This window comes from Symphalangus syndactylus, chromosome 4 (assembly GCF_028878055.3).
Source record: "Symphalangus syndactylus isolate Jambi chromosome 4, NHGRI_mSymSyn1-v2.1_pri, whole genome shotgun sequence".
Lineage (NCBI taxonomy): Eukaryota > Metazoa > Chordata > Mammalia > Primates > Hylobatidae > Symphalangus > Symphalangus syndactylus.
In genome coordinates, this window is record NC_072426.2 from 145,665,224 (window position 1) to 145,685,886 (window position 20,663).

Here is a 20,663-nt window from a genome sequence, read left to right on the forward strand (position 1 = left end):
CGTGGACCCTCACAGTGATTGTTACAGTTCTTAAAGATGGTGTGTGTGTAGTTTGTTCCTTCAGATGTTCAGATGTGTCTGGAGTTCCTTCCTTCTGGTGGGTTTGTGGTCTCTCTGGCTTCAGGAGTGAAGCTGCAGACCTTCACAGTGAGTGTTACAGCTCATAAAGGCGGCACGGACTCAAATAGTGAGCAGCAGCAAGATTTACTGTGAAGAGTGAAAGAACAAAGCTTCCATGGTGTGGAAGGGGACCCAAGCAGGTTGCTACTGCTGGCTCCGGCAGCCTGCTTTTATTCCCTTATCTGGCCCCACCAACATCCTGCTGATTAGAGAGCTGATTGGTCCATTTTCCAGAGAGCTGATTGGTCCGTTTTACAGAGAGCTGATTGGTCTGTTTTGACAGAGTGCTGATTGGTGCATTTACAATCTGTGAGCTAGACACAGAGTGCTGACTGGTGCATTTACAATCCTCTAGCTAGGCATAAAAGTTCTCCAAGTCCCCACCAGATTATCTAGATACAGAGTGCTGATTGGTGCATTTACAAACCTTTAGCTAGACACAGAGTGCTGATTGGTGCATTCACAATCCTTTAGCTAGACATAAAAGTTCTCCAAGTCCCCACCCAACTCAGGATCCCAGCTGGCTTCACCTAATGGATCCCATGCCAGGGCCGTAGGCGGAGCTGCCCACCAGTCCCATGCCGTGCACCTGCACTCCTCAGCCCTTGGGCGGTCGATGGGACTGGGCACTATGGAGCAGGGGGCAGCACCCATCGGGGAGGCTTGGGACGCACAGGAGCCCCTTGGGGGTGGGGCTCAGGTATGGCGGGCTGCAGGTCCCGAGCCCTGCCCCACAGGGAGGTGGCTGAGGCCTGGTGAGAATTCGAGCGTGGCACGGGTGGGCCTGCAGTGCTGGGGGACCTGTTGCACCCTCTGCAGCTGCTGGCCCGGGTGCTAAGCCCCTCACTGCCTGGGGCCGGCGGCACAGGCTGGCTGCTCTGAGTGCAGGCCCTGCTGAGCCTGCGCCCACCCGGAACTCACGCTAGTCTGTGAGCACCGCATGCGGCCCCGGTTCCCACCCGCGCCTCTCCCTCCACACCTCCCCACAAGCAGAGGGAGCTGGCGCTGGCCTCGGCCAACCCAGAGAGGGGCTCCCACAGTGCAGCAGCAGGCTGAAGGGCTCCTCAAGCATGGCCGGAGTGGACACCGAGGCCAGGGAGGCGCCGAGAGTGAGCGAGGGCTGCTAGCACATTGTCACCTCTCAATCCCCCCTCTAAACAGGACATCCCAACTGCTGTTGGGAATTTGGCCGATGACCACTCTAGCTACTTCCTGCTAGATAGGGGTGAAGATGGGCCCTGCAGTTACAGTGTCCTCCAGAGGAGAGCTCTCTAGGCCAGTGGAAGGGCCAGTGGGTTGGTCCAGGGGGTCCTCAGTAGAAGTTGTTAGTTGGGCTCATTTGGGGTTCCATTTGTAAGACCTTCTGTAGCTTGATGGCCTCGATTCTAGCAGAAACAAATTTGACAAGAAGGTTAAAAATACAGGGTCCAAAGGCAAGTAACAGCAAGATGGCTGCCACGGGACCTAGAAAGGGGAGAAGCCATGTTGCCCAACTCCAGAGGTTGGTATAAGAGTTTGAAAGGAGGTCAAGAGATCGAGACCATCCTGGCTAACACGGTGAAATCCCATCTCTACTGAAAATACAAAAAATTAGCCAGGTGTGGTGGCAGGTGCCTGTAGTTCCAGCTACTCGGGAGGCTGAGGCAAGAGAATGGCATGAACCCAATGAGGTGGAGCTTGCAGTGAGCCAAGATTGTGCCACTGCACTCCAGCCTGGGCAACAGAGCAAGACTCCATCTCAAAAAAAAAAAAAAAAAGAGTTTGAAAGGCATTGTCTGATTTCAGAAGCCTTTCCTGTAAATGCCGGGTGGCATCTCATACTATCCCTGACTGGTCAGTGTAAAAACAACACTCTTCCCCTAAGAAGGTACAAAGTCCTCCTTTCTCAGCAGTGAGGAGGTCTAGGCCTCAGCGGTTATGGAGAGTCACTGCTGCTAAGGTGTCTATTTGGGATGGTAGAATAAGGATAGATTTCGTTATTTCTTGCAAACTGTCTGAGAATCCTTTGAGAGTGTGTGGTAGTAGGATAATGCATGTTACGCTGTTAACTTTTAGCAAACTTTAGTTGAAAACCTTGTACGTTTGGGATTTTAATTTTTCTTTGCTATTAATAAAACCTCGTTCAGTCCATATTAACTTAAAATTGGTATAGATGTCTCCTTTCTGATTCTGTAAGTACTTTAAGATTTGGCTGAGTGCAAACAGCTCTTACGTTTGAGCAGACTAATTATTGGACAGTTTTCCTAACTCTGCTTCTATAAGAGTTTCCTTATCACTTACTGAATACCCATTGTTTCTTTTTTCCTAATCACCCAGGAGGAACCATCTATCATACTGTCCTGAAAGGAGTTCCTACTATGTCTGGTTGGACCTTTGTATGGTAATTAATTAAGATTTAGATCCCCTGTTAGGAAACCTGTTGGGTTAAGGACTTTTGATAGGAAGGCTATGGGTTGTCATTGGCCTCAATGCTTTCAGGCTATGCCCTTGTTTACACTGACAACAAGGTGGTATTGGAGTGTTACAGGGTCATGGAGAAGATTGTCAATTATCAATTATAGTTTTAAATTTACCCTGGCTTTTAAAGGAATAGGGTACACTGTTTTTTCTTTATTATTTCTCTCTCTCTTTCTTTCTCTTTGACTTCTTCGTCTCCCTTTCCTTCTTTCTCTCTGACTCCCTTTGTCTCTTCCTCTCTTTCCTTCTTTGACTTTCTGTCTCTCTGTCTCTTCCTCTGTCTCCTTCTCTTTGTCTCTGTCTCTTCCTCTCTCTCTCTGTCTCTTCCTCTCTCTCTCTCTCTCTGACTTTCTGTCTCTTTCTTTACTTCTTTGACTTTGTCTCTCTCTTTCTCTCTGCTTGTCTTTCCTTGCCTCTGCGAGTTGCTTATGCTGCTGTTCTCCCCTCTCCTTCCTCTTTTTGATGGCTTTGGCAATGTAAGACTGCCACTACCTTGGGTTTTTGCACTGTGCAATAACTCCATAATTTCCTTGTGGTATTTAATGGGGGTTCCTAGAGGTTAAGAACTCCCTTTCTTTCCATATTGCAGCAGGGGCATGTAGGATTAGATAAGCATACTTGCTATCTGTATACACATTTATTCTTTTTTCCCTTTCCCAGTTCTAAGGCTTGGGTAAGTGCCACTAGTTCTGCTAACTGGGCACTGGTCTCTGGGGGAAAGGGCTTACTTTCAAGTATGGTTACATTACTACCTATGGCATAACCTAACCTTCATATCTCATTCTCCACAAATGAGCTTCCGTCGGTATATAGGTTAAGGTCAGGATTAGCTAAGGGGACTTCTAAGAGATCATCTCAGGTGGCATAAGTCTGGACTATAATTTGTTGGCAGTCATTCTTGATTGGTTCCCCATCCTCTGTGGCAGGGTTGAGGGCCATGCATGTACATATTTGAAGCACCGGTCCCTCAAGGAGTAGCGCCTGGTATCTAAGTAGGTGGTTGTCTGATAGCCATAAACTTCCTTTGGCACCTAGTATGCCATTTACATCATGAGTAGTCTAGACAGTGAGATCTTTTCCTTGTATTATTTTGATAGCCTCTGACACTAAGACGGCCACTGCCACAACTACTCATAAACAGTGAGGCCAGCCTTTTGCTACATCAATTTCCTTAGGTATGCCACTGGTTGTGAGGTTGTCCCACAAGTCTGAGTAAGGACTCCAAGAGCTATCTCTGCTGTTTCCATGACATAAAGAGAAGTTTTGTCCTGTCGGAAGGCTTAAAGCAAAGCTGGAGCTTGAACTAGGGCCTGCTTTAAGGTTTCGAAGGCTGTTTCTGCCTCTGGTTCCCATTCTGCTAGATGAGTATTTGCTCTCTGGGTCTCCTTGATTAGAGTATAGAGGGGCCTGGCTATCTCACTGTATCAGGGGATCCATAGCCAGCAAAAGCTGGTGATTCCAAGGAACACCCACAACTGTTTTAATGTCATAGGATGAGGATAAGCCAGTATAGGCTGTATTCACTCCTTGCCGAGGGCCCTGGTCCCTCTGGCTAAGATTTGGCCTAGATATTTGACCTGCTGTAGGCAAAGCTGGGCTTTCGACCTAGACACCTTGTACCCTTGATCAGCTAGAAAGTTCAAGAGATCTAGAGTAGCCTGCTGGCATGAGGCTTCCGCACTGGTAGCCAAGAGCAAATCATCCACATAATGAAGGACCAGAGTACCTGGACTTGAGAAGTGGCCTAGATCTTGGGCCAGTGTGTGACCAAACAGATGAGGGCTATCCCTAAACCCTTGGGGCAAGACCGTCCACATAAGTTGGGATGTGCGGTCTGTGGGATCCTCAAAGGTAAAGAGAAACTGGGAGTCAGAGTGCAGGGGAATACAGAAGAAGGCATCCTTGAGGTCCAGAACAGTGAACCATTCTGCTTCCTCTTGAATTTGAGAGAGCAGGGTATAAGGATTGGGTACAACTGGATATAGAGGAATTACTGCATCATTGGTGAGCCTAAGATCTTGCACTAGTCTCCACTGACCATTTGGTTTTTGTACTCCTAGAATTGGGGTGTTGCGGGGACTGCTGCATTTCCTTACTAAGCCTTGAGCTTTTAAATGTTTAACAATATACTGTAAACCTTTATGAGCTTCAGGCCTTAAGGGATATTGCCTTTGATAAGGAAAAGAGGTGGGGTCTTTTAGCCTGATTTGGACTGGGCGGGCATTTTTTGCCCTTCCAAATTGTCCTTCCAATGCACAGATTCAGGGTTGATTCGCTCTTCAAGTAGGGAACAACAAATAGGTAACTTGTTCCCCATATTCACGTAGATAATTGCTCCAGCTTTGGCTAATATATCTTTCCCTAATAAGGGTGTGGGACTTTCAGGCATACAAGAAAGGCATGTGAAAAGAGCAAAGTCTCCCAATTACAACTGAGGAGGTGGGAGAAATACCTGGTTACAGGCTGTACCAGGATTCCTCGGATGGTAACGGACCTTGAGGACAGTCATCCAGGACAGGAGATTAACACTGAGAAGGCTGTGCCAGTGTCCAGGAGGAAGTCAATTTCCTGGCCCTCAATGGTTAAACATACCCAGGGCTCAGTGAGGGTGATGACATGAGCTGGCGCTTGCCCCGAGCACCCTCAGTCCTGTTGTTGGATCATCTGGTTGGGGACTTCTGACCCAGAGAACCTTCATTCTCTGGGGCAATGCACCTTCCAGTGATTGCCTCAGCATAGTGGACATGGACGAGCGGGTAGATTGTTTCTCACTGGACAATCTTTTTTAAAGCGTCTTAGTAAACCACACTGATAACAAGCCCTACTGGGTGATTAGCCTGCTCCATTTTCTGTCCTCTCTGAACCACCAAGGTTTGTTTTTGTATGAGGGCCATGACTAAGGCTGCAGCCTTTCTCTTATCTCACTTTTCCTTTTGGGCCTGTTCCTCTTGGTCCCTATTATAGAACACCGAGGTTGCCAGGTTTAATAATGCCTCCAAATTTTGTTCAGGGCCCAGGGCTTGCTTTTGGAGCTTTCTCCTGATATCTGCAGCTGATTGGGTAATAAACATATCTTTTAGAATCAATTGACCCTTGAGTGAGTCAGGTGACAGGGAAGTATATTTTCTTAAGGCCTCCTATAGCCACTCAAGGAAGGCAGAAGGATTTTCTTCCTTTCCCTGAGTTATGGTGGACATCATTGAATAATTCATGGGCTTTTTCCTAATTCTCCTTAGTCCTAGAACACAGGTCAACAGATGTTTATGACTCCAGTCCCTATAATCTGAGTTGAGGTCTTAGTGGGGATCCATACTGGGGACGGCTTGTTGAGCAGTAGAGAATTTATTCCTTTCTTCGGCTGTCATTCTGTCATTTACTTGACTAAGATACCAGGTATCTCCAAACTCTCAAGCTGCAGCTAAAGCCGCATTCTTTTCATTAAAGGCCAGGGTTTGATCTAACAGTAGCATGACATCTCTCCAAGCAAGGCCGAAGGTTTGCCCTAGACCCTGTAGGACATCTCTGTACCTATCAGGATCATCTGAAAACTTCCCCAGGTCTGCCTTGATCTGCTTTAAATCATAGAGGGAGAAGGGGACATGTACCTGGGTTGGGCCAAATTCCCCTCCTCCTACAGCTTGAAGGGGACATAACCAATAGCCTGGGGGTTTGTGGTCCTTTGGAGATTTCTTTGCTTTTTTCCTTCTGGGCAGGGGAGATTAGAGGAGGATTATCATTAATAGGAAGGGGAGCTATAGGAAGGCTAGGATATGGGGGTAAGCTGAGAGGTCCTCCTGTGGGATGTAAATTGTAAGCTTTGCATAGTTGCGTATTCTCCTTCAATGAAAAGGAAGCTTGGACATAAGGTATTTCACTCTATTTGCCTTCCCTCTTACAGAAAAGGTCAAGCTGCAGGATAGTATTATAACTTGTACTCCCTCAGGTGGCCATTTTTTCCCATCAGAGAGAGAATATTGGGGTCAAGCTGTAATGCAGAAAAAAATGAGCCGCCTCTTTCTCAGGGTTTGTGGGTCAAATTGGTTCCAATGGCTTTGGATGCATTTCAAGGGTGAACCTGTTGATGCCTGAGTGTTTCCCATCTGCAAGACAAAACTGCCTGCTGTTTTGGTTTGTTTGTTTCTACCTTTGCCCAAGAACCTGCAGTGGTCCCTGGACCCTGCTGATCAGAATAGTTGCACTTACTGACACAGGAGCAGAAACAACCTCTACCCAAGAACCCACAATGGTCACTGGACCCTGCTGATCAGAATAGTTGCGCTCACTGACACAGCAGCAAAAACACTAGTTTTCATCTTAGACCACAAAGAGGACTGAGGAAGGTCAGATTTAGTGGCCCTTACCAATGCATTCTTGAAAACCTGCACCCTTGCCTGTCTTCCTAGACCACAAAGAGGACCAAGAAAAATCAGATTTAGTGGCCCTTACCGACACATTCTCAAAAACCTGTTAGAGTCCTAAGCATTCACCTGTTAGTATTGAGACTTTACCCACATCCTATAAAGATGTTATGCCCAAAGAATGAAGTGGAGGGCCATACCCTGAAGGAAGGAAGGGAACTCCAGAGTTGGAAGAGTGATGCCTTTTGTCCTCACTTATATGAATAGGAAGGATACAATTTCTGAGGCTACCCATATCCTACCTTCAGGAATAGCTTTTGTCAGGCCTGCTTGTCTGAGGAGGGATCCTAAAATTCCAGGTAGTCTCCCCTATGATGGGGCTTTGGGCAAAAATTATGTCTTTCTGCTTAGGGAGCCTGGGTGCCTAAAGAAGATAACAGAATCCTGGAGTTTATACTAAAAATCATTCTTATAGGAGAAACTAGAAAAGCACCAGAGACAGGGGTGATTTTTAGAAGCGGGACTAGCCTTGGAGAAGAGAGGCAAGAGGAAGTTTGCCTGGCAGGCATTAGGACCCAGGAGGCAAGGGTCAGCGTAGATAGAATAGATGGGCAAGTTTCGCTTGGGCGACATGCCTTTGAGAGTTCCGCTGATGGCCGCAAGGTTAACCAACTTGTTGTCGGGACCCCGGAGCTGAATGGCTTTCTTCTCTGTAGACCCTTGGCTCAGCCCAGGAGTACAGGACAAGTGGAAGCTGGTTCCAGGCAAACCAACGCTCCCAACTCCGAAGAGTCGGGGGTTAGAGAGCCCTTTCCCAGAAAGCCTGATACCCGTGTCTTTAGCCTGGTGGCCACGCTAGTTGCTTTTAACTGTGCCCAGTATTTAGCCCCTGAATTCTAAGGAAAAATAGGACAGAATAGCAAGCGAAAGGGGTCTGATGGTACTCACCGCTTGGCGATAGGCGATGGTCTCACTGCTTGGTGACAGGCAATAGTCTCACCGCTTGGCGATAGGCAATAGTCTCTTCGTGGTTGCCAAAATGTGTCTGGAATTGGTGGGTTCTTGGTCTCACTGACTTCAAGAATGAAGGCACAGACCCTCACGGTGAGTGTAACAGTTCTTAAAGATGGTGTGTTCGGAGTTTGTCCCTTCAGATGTTCAGATGCGTCGTTTCTTCCTTCTGTTGGGTTCATGGCCTTGCTGGCTTCAGGAGTGAAGCTGGAGACCTTCGTTGTGAGTGGTACAGCTCATAAAGGTGGCGCAGACCCAAAGGGTAAGCAGCAGCAAGATTTATTGCAAAGAGCAAAAGAACAAAGCTTCCGCAGTGTGGAAGGGGACGCGAGTGGGTTGCCACTGCTGGCTTAGGCAGCCTGCTTTTATTCCCTTATCTGGCCCCAAACACATCCTGCTGATTGGTCCATTTTACAGAGAGCTGATTGGTCCATTTTACAGAGAGCTGGTTAGTCCGTTTTACAGGCAGCTGATTGGTCTGTTTTGACAGAGTGCTGATTGGTGCATTTACAATCCCTGAGCTAGACACAGAGTGCTGATTAGTGCATTTACAATCCTCTAGCTAGACATAGAAGTTCTCCAAGTCCCCACTGGGTTAACTAGATACAGAATGCTGATTGATGTGTTTACAAACCTTTAGCTAGACACAGAGTGCTGATTGGTGCGATCACAATCCTTTAGCTAGACATAAAAGTTCTCCAAGTCTCCACCTGACTTAAGCCAGCTGGCTTTGCCTAGCAGATCCCATGCCGGGGCCGCGTGCGGGGCTGCCCACCAGTCCCGCTCAGTGAACCTGCACTCCTCAGCCCTTGGGCAGTCGATGGGACCAGGTGCCGTGGAGCAGGGGCCGGTGCCTGTCAAGGAGGCTTGGGCCATACAGGAGCCCACCGGTGGCGGGGGGGCCTCGGTCATGGTGGTCTGCAGGTACCAAGCCCTGCCCCGTGGGGAGGCAGCTGAGGGCTGGCAAGAATTCAAGTACAGCACAGGTGGGCTGGCAGTGCTGGGGGACCTGGCGAACTCACGCTGGCCTGCGAGCGCCGTGTGCTGCCCTGGTTCCCCCCAGCGCCTCTCCCTCTACACCTCCCCGCAAGCAGAGGGAGCTGGCTCCGGCCTTGACCAGCCCAGAGAGGGGCTCCCACAGTGCAGCGGCAGGCTGAAGGGCTCCTCAAGCGTGGCCAGAGTGGACGCCGAGGCCAAGCAGGCACCGAGAGTGAGCGAGGGCTGCCAGCACATTGTCACCTCTCACTATGACTATGATACTTTTCCAGTCACCTTTAACCAAAAGAGCTGCCTGAGTTAGCTGCTATATGATATTCTGATACAGAGTTCTAATATTGAAGTTATAGTTCTTAAATAAGTCCTTGTTGCGTGTGAAAGCAACAGTTGGCAGTTCTAGAGCCCAAGTAGAATCCTCAGGAATAGATCCTGATGCTTGAAAGCAGGGAAGCTGGGTCAAGGAAAAAGGACTTTTCTTCAGCCTCTATTTCCATGTTCAGAAAAAGAAATATAATAATGTTATCAGCAAAAGAAAGGTTGCTGGGGGGGTGAAAAGATATTACGGGTTTAATTTGGAAACAGTTAAGCACAAAATTAATGTTAATTCGATAACACTAATTGTGTATTTATCTTAAAAATACAGGAAACTAAACATGCAATTATTGAAATACCAGTGATTTGATGGAATTCAAATTAACCATACTTTGAGATAAATTAGAAAGATGTTTGGTTTTGTTGTTTTTTTAAAAAAATTGATATATATTCAGATGAATAATTATAGTTTATAGTTACTACTCTAGAAGTTTTTCTTTTATCCTAGAACTTTAATGCTGAGTAATATCATAAATTATTAATAATAATAATATACAATATGAAGAATATAGTGCATATACCTTGATTTATAACATGTATCCATTATAAGCCAAAATTTTTGAGAAATATATTTTTGAGAGACTGTACATTAAAAACTGGATGAAATTGATGATATTTTATTTTTATGAAAATGATTATAGAAGTTAATTTTATTAAGTGTTTTATGTTCAAGATTTTATGTAAATCCTTTTAATATTCAACACCAGAAGGAATCAGTCTAAGATATATATTATTCTGGTGGAATTTAGTTTTTTAGTTTATTTTTATTTTCAGTCATTTTTATAACAAAAAATATTTTACTAAAACATAAGATTTACAGAAGTTTCCAGACAAGCCATACAAAATGGTCACAAGCTTTTTTTGAAGGAGAGAATCTATACTTGACAGCAAAGTCACAGTGTTATTATTGAGAGCTGTGATGTTTGTTTAATGTTCCCATTCTGGTTCAAACAATCAAGTTTGTCCATCTACAGCATCTAAATAAAGTTAGACTTGGCTAGGGAACATATTCTAAAGAACTGGTTAGTTGCTTTTAATCAATGCAATTAGATCACCAAAAAAAGTGGGAAAGGAGCTCATAAATTAAATTAAAACTACCTGCCCCCTCAAAAAATAAAATAAAATAAAATAAAATAAAATAAAATAAAGAAAAACACCCATGCCCCTGGAGCTAACCTGACAACTACCTTCATTCACAGTGCCTTACACTTAAACCAGGATTGGGGAAATGAATAAAAGCAGAGAGAGGCCACTGCTTTTAAATGTTTCCCAACAGTCCAGACGATACTTCTAGCCTTTGCTCGTACTTTACAACAGTGAATCAGAACAAAACATAGATTTGCTAATGTGCATTTAATCATCAAAGGACCGAAGAAGTCTGGGCTTTTATTCTGTGATGTTTCTAAGACTGTGTCCATTAAATGTAAACCAAAGGAAAGAAGTCTTGGCAGAACAGGAGAAGTGATGCATACTTGATGATTGGATCAATTTAAATATTATTCATGTCATATAGCCTAGTCCCTGCTCTAGCTGCTTCTATGGCTTGGGCTTCGTTGGTCTTTCCACTGCTCCTCTACATTTGCTAATCATTTGCTAATGGATCATCTGGATTTGGAGCACTTAACAAGGCCTGGATCCATAGCAGAACTGTGAGGATCTGCAGGGCTGGGGGCCACTTATCTTTCAAAATATCTAAACATATTCTCCCCAACTTGTCTACATTAGGATGACAAATTTTGGTCATGAAACGCACTTTAGGGACTGCCATTGGGTATTCTTCTGGAAGAAATAGTTCAAGTTTGAAAAGTCCCTCCCACAAAGTGGGAGTCCCAGGGGCCGGCAATGACCACATGAAAATAATGGGTGTTGCTCTCATATGGTTCTGCTTTGATGCCAGGAACTGGTTCTGCCAGCAAACGCTGAGTTTCCTTGACAATCCTGTGGGGCAGCCCAGCCATCTTGTCAGGTCCCGAGTTGGGTCTCTGGTCTCTAACTTCTAGTTTATATATCCTTGTTTTTAATGTACAAAGATATACACTTTAGTAGGGAAAAAACCGATTATCACTGTTTAATATGCATCAATTAACATAAGTAATCTATTTTAGTGGCATTTCAGAACAACAAAGAAGAGCTCTTTCCTTAAAGCTTTAAAAGTGTAATTGAAATCTGAAAACATATTCCATATAATTTACTGGGAAAGAGAAGAGACACTCTAATAGTCATATTCAATTTTTTTGTTTTGTTTATTACAATAGACATTTAGAACATCTTATCCTTAAAGTAATTTCAGTTGCTTTGCTGATTTTCAGCTTGTCAGAGTGTTTATTCCTTTTCCTTTTTGCCATAGAATGATAATGAGAATAAATTTTGTTTTGTGTGAAAATAAATTTATTTTTGTAACAGTTAAATTAAAAAGATAATCTGATAAATCTGAATGTTATTTTAACAGTTTGTGCTCCTGTTGTACTTTCAACTGTGAATTTTATTCAACTGCCCTCTATCAGGCAAGCTTTATGAATTCCTGCAATTTGCTGAAGGCATTGTAACAAAACAATAAAGTGAGGTGGAATAAACCTTTAAAAATTCCTGTGAAGATTATACTTACTTTTTATTATTTGTTATTTTCTGTCAGAATTTTGGACAAAGAAGTTAAGACCTGTGCTTTGGATGAAACACAAATGATTATTTCCTTTAAAGCTATTTCCTTTTTTCTTTTTGTAATGAAAGGCTTATTGATATATAATTCACCTAGCATGAAATTGACCATATTAAAGTGTACAATTCAGAGGTTTTTAGAATATTGATGGAGTTGTGCAACCATCATCACTATCCAATTTTATAATATTTTCATCACCCCCAAAAGGAACCCCACACCCAAAAGCAGTCACTCCCATTCCTCCCTACTCCCAGTTTTCTGGTAAACAGTAATCTACCTTCTCTGTCTTCGATTTGCCTGTTCTGGAGATTTTATATAAATAGAATAATTAAATATGTAGTCTTTTGTGGCTTGCTTTTTTCCTTTATTGTATTATTCTGAGATTTGTTCATTTTGTAGTGTGTATCAATATTTAATTCCTTTTTATGAGCTATAACTATAATGAAATATTATATGGATATATCACATCTATGTTTATTGATTCATCAGTTGATGGACATTTAGATTGTTTCCGCTTTTTGACTATTATCAATAATGCAAATATGAACATTGATGTGTCAGTGATTATAAAGACATTTTTCTTCCACTTGAGTGTATACTTGGGAGTCAAATTGCTGCAGTGTATGGTATGAAGAAAATAATTTTATTTATAATAGCACAAAGAACAATGTGTAGTATTTTGAGGACCTGCCAAACAACTTTGCAAAATGGCTGCTTCATTTTAAAACCAGAAATTTATGAGAATTTTCATTTTTTTTCATGTCTTCATCTACACTGGATATTTTCTTTGTTTTTTGTTTGTTTGTTTCTTTGTTTGTTCGAGATGGAGTTTCACTCTTGTTGCCCAGGCTGGAGTGCAATGTCACAATCTCGGCTCACTGCAACTTCCACCTCCCGGGTTCAAGTGATTCTCCTGCCTCAGCCTCTCAAGTAGCTGGGACTACAGGCCAACCACCACGCCTGGCTAATTTTTGGAGTTTTAGTAGAGACAGGGGTTTCAGCATTTTGGCAAGGCTGGTCTCGAGCTCCTAACTTTAGGTGATCCACCTGCCTTGGCCTCCCAAAGTGCTGGGATTACAGGAGTGAGCCACCACGCCCAGCCAATATTGTCTTTTTTTTTTTTTTTAATTTTGTTATTCTATTAGGTGTGAGGTAGTATCTCATTGAGGTTTTGATTTATATTTACCTAATGAATAATGATGTTGAGCATCGTTTTATGTACTTGTCAGTCTTTTGTCTTTCTTGGGAGAAATATGTACTCCAGCCTTTTGCCTATTTTTTAATTTGTTCTTTCATTGTTGAGTTGTAATAAATCTTAATATATTCTGAGTACAAGTAGTGTATCACATATATAATTTGTAAGCGTATTCTTCTATTGTGTGCATTGCTTCTTCATTTCTTTATGTATCCTTTGATACACTAATTTTAAAATTTTGATAAATTTCAATTTTCTAGATGTTTTTGTCTCATACTTTTGGTGTTACGTCTAAAAATCCATTGCTTAACAAAACGTTGTACAAAGTTTCCCGTATGTTCACTCTTCTAAAAGTTTTGTAATTTTGGCTTTTACACTTAGATTTCAATCCAATTTAGGTTCATTTTTGCCTATTGTGTGAAGTAGGGGGTCCAAATAAATTCTTTGCCTGAAGAACGTTGAAAAGACTATTCTTTTCAACCCATAATTGGGTTGAAAAGGCAATTGTGAAGACTATTTTCACACAATTTTTAAAAGACTGTTTTTTCCTCATTAAATATTTTTGGAATTCAAATCTAAAATCAAATGATCATAAATGTAAGCTCTTTTTCTAGATGCTCAATTCTATTTATTTGTCTGTTCTTATGTAGTACACACTGTATTGATTATTATAGTTCTGTAATAAATCTTGTATCAGGAAGTATTAATCTTCCAACTTTGATATTCTTTTTAAGTGTTACTTTGATTATTCTGGAGCCATTACATTCTCATATATATTTTATGATCAGCTTGTCAATTTTTTTTTTTTTTTTTTTTTGAAACGGAGTCTTGCTCTGTCACCCAGGCTGGAGTGCAGTGGCGCTATCTCGGCTCACTGCAAGCTCCGCCTCCCGGGTTCACGCCATTCTCCTGCCTCAGCCTCTCCGAGTAGCTGGGACTACAGGTGCCCGCCACCACGCCCGGCTAATTTTTTGTATTTTTAGTAGAGACGGGGTTTCACCGTGGTCTCGATCTCCTGACCTCGCGATCCGCCCGCCTCGGCCTCCCAAAGTGCTGGGATTACAAGCGTGAGCCACCGTGCCCGGCCCAGCTTGTCAATTTTTTTAGAAAAACGTAATTGATTTTTTTGGTAGACATTGCATTGAATCCGTGTACCAAATTGGAGAGTATTGCCATCTTAACAGTATTGTCTTCCAGTTCTTTTCATTGACTTAGATTTTCTGTAACTTTTTTTCAACAAAATTTTGTAGTCTTCGGTGTACAATTATTGAACTTTTGTTAAATTTATTTATAAGTAATTGTTTTTTGTGCTATTATAAATAAAATTGTTTTCTTCATTTCAGTTTTAGATTTTTCATTACTAATGTATAGACATCCAATTGATTTTGGATATTGACTGAATTCTGCAATCTTGCTGGAATTATTAGTTCTAATTTTTGTATGAAGTTCTCAGGATTCTCTATATACAAGAGCATGCCATCTGTGAGTAGTCACGATTTTACCTCTTTCCAATCTAAATACTTACTTCCTTTCCTTGCATAATTGTCATGGTTAAAATCTATAGGACAATGTTGAATAAAAAGGTGAGAGCAGACATCTTTATCCTGTTTCTGATCTAAGATGGAAATCATGTAGTCTTTCCTGCTTAAGTGTGATATTGGCTGTGGATAATCAAGTTTAGGAAGTTCTCTTCTATTTGGTAGATGCTTTTCATCGGGTTCAGGAGTTCCCTTCTATTCTTATTTCTTGAAAGCTCTTATCATGTAAAGATGATGGATTTGTCAAATACTTTTCTACTTCTATGAAAATGCTTCTGTGGTTTTTGTCCTTTATTAATATGACGTGTTATATTGATTGATTTTTGGATGTTATATCAACCTCGCATTCCTAGTGTAGTAACCACTAGGCAATGGAGTATAATTCATTTAATATGGGTCTGCATCTGGTTTGTTAGTATTTTGTTGAGGATTTTTGTGTATTTATTAAAGAAGTTAATGTATAGTTTTCTTGTGATAGTTGTCTGGTTTTGGTATCAAGGTAATACATAGAATAAGTTGAAAGTGTTCCTTCCTCTTCTACTTTCTGCAAGAATTTGTTAAAAACTGGTATTAATTAATTGGCCAGGAGTGGGGGCTCATGCCTGTAATCCCAGTGCTTTGGGAGGCCGAGGCGGGTGGATCATGAGGTCAGGAGATCGAGACCATCCTGGCTAACACTGTGAAACCCCGTCTCTACTAAAAATACAAAAAATTAGTTGGGCATGGTGGCGGGCACCTGTGGTCCTAGCTACTCAGGAGACTGAGGCAGTAGAATGGCGTGAACCCAGGAGGCGGAGCTTGCTGTGAGCCAAGATAGCGCCAATGCACTCCAGCCTGGGCGACAGAGTGAGACTCCATCTCAAAAAACAAAACAAAACAAAACAAAAACTGGTATTAATTAAATGTTTGATAGAGTTCATCAGTGAAGCAGGTGAAGTGAAGTAGGGCCCAAACTTTTCTTTGTGGGTAGTTTTCCTAATTACTGTTTCAATCTCTTTACTTGTTATATATCTTTCCAGATTTTTTATTTATTCTTGAGTCAGCTTTGGTAGTTTGTGTTGTGTCTAAAAATTTGTCCCTTTAATCTAGGTTATCTAATTTGCAGGAGCACAGTAGTTCATAGTATTCCCTCTTAATTTTTTTTAAAATTTCCCTAAGGCCAATAACAATGTTGCTTTTTCCATTCCTGATTTGTAATTTACATTTTTTCTCACTTCATCTTGTTTCATCTAGCTAAAAGTCTGGCAATTTTGTTAAACTTTTGGTTTTGTTGCTTTTCTTTATTTTTTTTTCTACTGTCTATTCATTAATTTCCACCCTTAATGCTATTATTACCTTCTTTCACATTGCTTTGTGTTGTTTGCACTTTTACTTTTCCTAGTTTCTCTAGATGGAAAGTTAGGTTATTGATTTGAAATTCTTCTTGTTTTATACTGGCATTTACAGACATAAATTTCCCTTTAAAGAATGCTTTAGCTACATCCCAAAAGATTTGTTTGTTCGTTTTATTAGAGACAGGGCCTCATTATGTTGCCCAACCTGACCTTGAACTCCTGGGCTCAATTGTTCTTTCTGTTTCAGCCTCTGAGTAACTGAAATTATAGACATGGGCCACTGTGACTGGCTAAGGTTTGTTGTGTTGGGTTTTTACTTTCATTCATTTCAATTATGTTGTAATTTTTCGTGTGTGTGTGTGTTTTGTTTTGTTTTTGTTGTCGTTTTGTTTTTTTGGGTTTTTTTTTATGCATTGGTTATTCAGAAGTGTGTTCTTTAATTTTCATACATATTTCAATTTTCTAATTATTCTTCTGTTATTGATTTTTGTTTTTAATTTTATTGTGTTTTGAGAAGAGATGATGAACAATTTAATACCTTTTAAATTTATCGAGGCATGTTTTATAGACTAGCATATGGTTTATCAAGGAACTCATGAGTACCTGACAAGAATGTCTTAATATATTCTGCTTTGATTGCGTATTCTATAGATTATGGTTATACATGGTTTCTAGTGTTGTTTAAGTCTTCTGTTTTCTTCGTGATCTCCTGCCTAATTGTTCTATTCATTGTTGAAAGTGCAACATTGAAATCTTCAATATTTATCACTGAATTGTCAATTAATCCTTCAGTTTTCTTAGTTTTTGCTGTGTGTACTTTGAGACTTTTTCCTGGGATTCACATGTATTTATACTTGTTATGTGTTCCTGAATAATTGAGCCTTTTTTCACTATAAAATATATGCGGATCATGAGGTCAGGAGATCGAGACCACGGTGAAACCCCGTCTCTACTAAAAAATACAAAAAATTAGCCGGGCGCGGTGGCGGGCGCCTGTAGTCCCAGCTACTCGGAGGCTGAGGCAGGAGAATGGCGTGAACCCGGGAGGCGGAGCTTGCAGTGAGCCGAGATTGCGCCACTGCACTCCAGCCCGGGCGACAGAGCGAGACTCTGTCTCAAAAAAAAAAAAAAAAAAAAAAAAAAAAATATATATATATATATATATATATATATATATATATATGTGTATGTTTTGCTTTTATATCAATTTTTGTTTTACAATCTATTTTTTAAAATATTGATAACAGCTCTTAGTTACTGTTTGTATAGTATATCTCATTTTTGTCTTTTTACTATCAACCTATTGTGTCTTTGAATGTTGTGGACAAAATATCATTGGATCATTTTTATAAAATCCATTCTTCCAATGTCTTCCTTTTCATTGGAGTTTTACTTAATTACTTAATTGACTTTTAATGTAATTACTGGTAAGATAGAATTTGTACATTATTTATTTTTAACATGTCTTTTGCTTCTTTGTTCTTCTATTCTTCCATTACTGTTTTTTCTTGGGTTACATATACATATTTTCAAGTGTACTATTTATTACATTTGTTGTTTATATACACACACAAATATATTTTTTTCTAAAGGTTGTAGTAGAAATTGCAATTAACTTAAAACAATCTAGTTCACATTAATATCAACCAAAGTCAATATTACACAAAAATTTGCTATAAAAGAGCTTCATTCTATGTACTCCTGCTTTGTGCTATTATTTAATCCCAAATTGTATCTTTATTCATTATAAGCTGAAAAACAGTTTTATAATTATAGCTTTATTCAATGCCTTTTAAATCAGATAAGAGAAGAAAAAATTACAAAAATACATTAATGATAATTTTTATATTTACCTGTTGCCTTAGTCAATTCAGGCTGCTATAATAAAAATACATAGACTGAGTGGCCTAAAGAGCACACATATTTTTTTCACAGCTCTAGAGTCTGGAAAGTCCAAGATCAAAGTACTGGCAGATCTGGTGTCTGGTAAGGACACTTTCCCTGGTTTTAAGATGACCATCTTCTCATTGTACCCTCACATAGTAGAGGGCAGAGAGAGAGGAAGCAAGCTCTCTCTTGTCTCTTCGTAAGAGTATTGTTATAATCATTCTGCAGAGAGACAGAACTAATAAGAGAGAGGGAAAGTGAGAGAGAGAAAGAGAGAGAGGTGAGAAGGGATTTATTAGGGCAATTCTCTCATTATGGAGATTGAGAAGTTCCATGATAAGCTGCAAGCTGGAGAACCAGAGAAGTAAGCATTATGGCTCAGCCTAAGTCTGAAAGCCTCAGAACCAGGGAAGCCAATGGAGTAACTCAACTGCTGGTTCAAGTTTCAGAGTCCAAAGGCTGGAGAATCTGGAGTTCTGACATCCACAGACAGGAGAAGGGTGTCCCATTTCCAGAAGAGGGAGAAAAATTTACCCTCTGCTTTTTCGTCCCAAGCTTGCTCCCAGCCAACTGGATAGTTTCTACCCACATTGAAGGCAGATCTTCACCACTCAGCCTACCAACTCAAAGGCCAATCTACTCCAGAAATACCCTATAGATACACCTGGAGAAGCCCAATCATTCCAATCAAAGGCCAAACCATCAGAATTTCCTTTTCAGCAGAGGAGAGACAGGCTCAATGCCTACTGAAGCATTAAGAATAATTAATGTTTTACCAGCTATCTATGTATACTTTAATCCAGTCAAGTTGACAGCCAAATTTAATGATCACAGGTACTAATACCATCCTGAGGGCCCCACCCTCATAATTTTATTACCTCCCAAAGGGCCCACCTCCAAATACCCTTCCATGGGAGTATGGTTTCAACATAGAAATTTGGAGCAGAGTGTACACAAACATGTAATTCATAGCACCTATGTAGTAATCTTTAATAATAGTCCCTTTTATTTCTTCCTGTGAAGTAATGTTTTTATCTCTTGGCTTTTCATTTCAGCCAAAGGTTTTTTTCTTTGGTATTTCCTGTAGTACAGATATGCCAGAAATGAAATCACCAAGTTTTTGTTTATCTGAGAATGTTTTATTTTCTCTTTCATTTTTGAAAAATTGATTTTCTGAATATAAACTTTTTGGTTGACTTTATTTTCTTCTTACACTTTGAATACGCTACTACCTCCTGAGCTCTGTCCTTTTGGGTTAGAAGTCAGCTGTTAATCTTATTGAAGATACCTTATACCCAATGAGTCATTTTTCTCTTGCTGCTTTCTATCTTCTCTTTTTGTCTTTGCCTTTGACAATTTGTATATCATGTGTCTAAATGTGGTTTTTTGAGTTTTTCTTACTTATAATTCACTGATTTTCTTGTATATGTAGATTGATTTTTAATCAAATTTGTGGTATATTGGTAATTATTTCTTCAAATCCTCTCTAAGCAGTCCATGATCTTGTCCCCTCTCTCTTCACCTTCTTCTGCTATGTCTACATTTCCTTCAGTTTTTATAAACTAAAATGTTCTTCCTATTACTGAACATTGTTTTAACTATCCTGCCTCTGTTTTTTTGCTCATGCTGTATCCTCATTCTGCGACATTTTCAAACAACTTCTGTTTGTTCTTCAAACTTCATCTTTACCATAAACATTACTTTCCTCTCAAATACATTTTCACTCCACAATCTAATACAAATGTACCTCTTTTAAAGCAGTCATACCTTTCATCACAAAGTATAGTTATTCAATTGCATGTTGGATATGATCAAAATAGGCACCATTTTGATGTGCTCTGTTTTTTACTTCTCCTAAAAAATCCAAGTGTTACTTTGTTATCACCATTTTTAACAGATACGTCCTATTTTAACATCCCAATATAGTACTTAGCCCCAGTTTTGCTTATTCCAGAGCTCCTGAGCTCAGCCACTTGGCTCGAAGATTTGTGAGTACAGTAGGAGAGTTTAATGTAGATGGAGCATCTGTCTGCTGTTGTTGCTATTTGTTCATTTGTTTTAGAAATACCATACATTGGTCAATTTAAAATCATAGAACGCAATGCTCTAGTGCTTTGAATATTTGAATCAATTCTAGTTGATACTTCAAAGTTGCTAATCTTCATTTTGGTGGTTCTTTTAGTGTAAGATAAAGTTTACATATATGAGCCACAGAAAGCATTTTTGTGGAAGAATAAAGACATTTATTAGGAAAGTTATTTAGAAAATTAGAGTAACCTTGGTAAAGTATTTACTTCAACATCCAAGAGACATTACATATTCAAAAGGAGGTCTTTTCAAATGAAACCTAGATTATTTCACTGAGATTTGGCATTAGCATTTTGTCTGCTTCAACTAAATTGTAATTTGCTGTATTAGTGTCTCCATTCCCCATAAAAGTAATTTCTAGAATTCATATTCATCTGTTAAAAAAGATGCCCTTGTCCTAGTACTCAAACCATAATATTGATGAGAGAAAAATTTGAGGAAATAACTTGCCTCCTATGTAGGATATCTAATTTTATGCATACTATATTTAGTGTTAGCAACCTGCTTCGGGGGTAGCGGTTATCATTCTTACTTGACATCCACCCAAAAAATGAAGTCATGAACTATATTATTAGCTATTTAAAGATAAGCAACCAGAAAAGCTGTGCTTTATCTATATTTATATTTTTGGTGAACTTTTATTTTCTTGGT

The 20,663-nt window shown here is 40.5% G+C and overlaps 1 protein-coding gene and 1 pseudogene across 3 annotated transcripts in view; one reads left to right on the plus strand and one right to left on the minus strand.

Annotated features, from left to right (window-relative positions):
- GALNTL6 (polypeptide N-acetylgalactosaminyltransferase like 6) overlaps window positions 1-20,663 on the plus strand; it is a 1,246,491-nt gene that overhangs the window by 555,857 nt on the left and 669,971 nt on the right. The gene's annotated exons all lie outside the window — the stretch shown is intronic.
- LOC129481250 (ubiquitin-conjugating enzyme E2 N-like) lies at window positions 10,446-11,272 on the minus strand (annotated as a pseudogene).